General features: G+C 43.8%; 1 non-coding gene across 1 annotated transcript; it reads left to right on the top strand.

The window, feature by feature from the left end:
* The first annotated feature begins 1,456 nt into the window (after positions 1-1,456).
* Trnas-uga lies at positions 1,457-1,531 on the top strand. Its single transcript has one exon. It is a non-coding gene; the product is annotated as a tRNA-Ser (tRNA).
* The last annotated feature ends 235 nt before the right edge of the window (positions 1,532-1,766 follow it).

Here is a 1,766-nt window from a genome sequence, read left to right as displayed (position 1 = left end):
TTACTTTTTTGCGTTTTCTGAATCTGCAGACTATTACCTTTTAATAGATATATAATTTATTCAATTCCGAAGACTACAACTATTTTTAAATTTTTTTATAAATATGTTCTACATGGGCGTGACCCACCGTGGCGCTGTTACACTGCTGTCAAATGGTGTTATTATTAACGTCCGTGTTCATCAGGTACATTTTAGTGATGTGAGATAAAGTATGTGTTGTGGCTAACCTGTGATGTTTCAATATATATCGCTGGTGTGATTTTCGATTGTTTCATGTTTATTTACTCTGTCGTTATCTCGTGTTTTGTTGAAGTATAATAATGAGTAAAAGTAAAGTTATTAGAAATTCTCTGAAGGCTTTTAAGAAAAGGAGAAATGTTGGAAAGCCAAAGGTATGTGTTATTACTGTAAACAATAAAGACGATAACCAAGTGAGTGAACCTAACTTCTCAAGTACACCTGCCCATAGCAGCCAAAGTGGGAAAGAAAATACTTCACAGAAGAAGCTTGGTTCAATAAGTGAAAACTATGAATGGTTTATGGGCGAATCGGATGTGAATGAAATATTTGATATGTCGGTTCTCAAAGGAATTTTTTCAAATTCTGTAAGATGTATTCATTGTAGTGAAGTTGGCCTGGAACTCTCCATAATAAAGCACGTAGGACTTGCTAGTGAAATACAACTGAAATGTGGCAAGTTTTCATACATGACCACCTTTTGGAACAGTGTTGCAGTAACTGCAACTGAAGAAAATGGTAGCAAAATCTACGAACACAACATTAGATTTGAAACTTCCTGGCAGATTAAAACTGTGTGCCCGACTGAGACTCGAACTCGGGACCTTTGCCTTTCGTGGGCAAGTGCTCTACCAACTGAGCTACCGAAGCACGACTCACGCCCGGTACTCACAGCTTTACTTCTGCCAGTACCTCGTCTCCTACCTTCCAAACTTTACAGAAGCTCTCCTGCGAACCTTGCAGAACTAGCACTCCTGAAAGAAAGGATATGCGGAGACATGGCTTAACCACAGCCTGGGGGATGTTTCCAGAATGAGATATTCACTCTGCAGCGGAGTGTGCGCTGATATGAAACTTCCTGGCAGATTAAAACTGTGTGCCCGACCGAGACTCGAACTCGGGACCTTTGCCTTTCGCGGGCAAGTGCTCTACCAACTGAGCTACCGAAGCACGACTCACACCCGGTACTCACAGCTTTACTTCTGCCAGTACCTCGTCTCCTACCTTCCAAACTTTACAGAAGCTCTCCTGCGAACCTTGCAGAACTAGCACTCCTGAAAGAAAGGATATGCGGAGACATGGCTTAGCCATGTCTCCGCATATCCTTTCTTTCAGGAGTGCTAGTTCTGCAAGGTTCGCAGGAGAGCTTCTGTAAAGTTTGGAAGGTAGGAGACGAGGTACTGGCAGAAGTAAATCTGTGAGTACCGGGCGTGAGTCGTGCTTCGGTAGCTCAGTTGGTAGAGCACTTGCCCGTGAAAGGCAAAGGTCCCGAGTTCGAGTCTCGGTCGGGCACACAGTTTTAATCTGCCAGGAAGTTTCATATCAGCGCACACTCCGCTGCAGAGTGAATATCTCATTCTGGAAACATCCCCCAGGCTGTGGTTAAGCCATGTCTCCGCATATCCTTTCTTTCAGGAGTGCTAGTTCTGCAAGGTTCGCAGGAGAGCTTCTGTAAAGTTTGGAAGGTAGGAGACGAGGTACTGGCAGAAGTAAAGCTGTGAGTACCGGGCGTGAGTCGTGCTTCAGTA

The sequence above is a fragment of the Schistocerca piceifrons genome, chromosome 11, assembly GCF_021461385.2.
Source record: "Schistocerca piceifrons isolate TAMUIC-IGC-003096 chromosome 11, iqSchPice1.1, whole genome shotgun sequence".
Taxonomy (NCBI): Eukaryota; Metazoa; Arthropoda; class Insecta; order Orthoptera; family Acrididae; genus Schistocerca; species Schistocerca piceifrons.
This window is presented reverse-complemented; position numbering and strand designations above follow the sequence as displayed.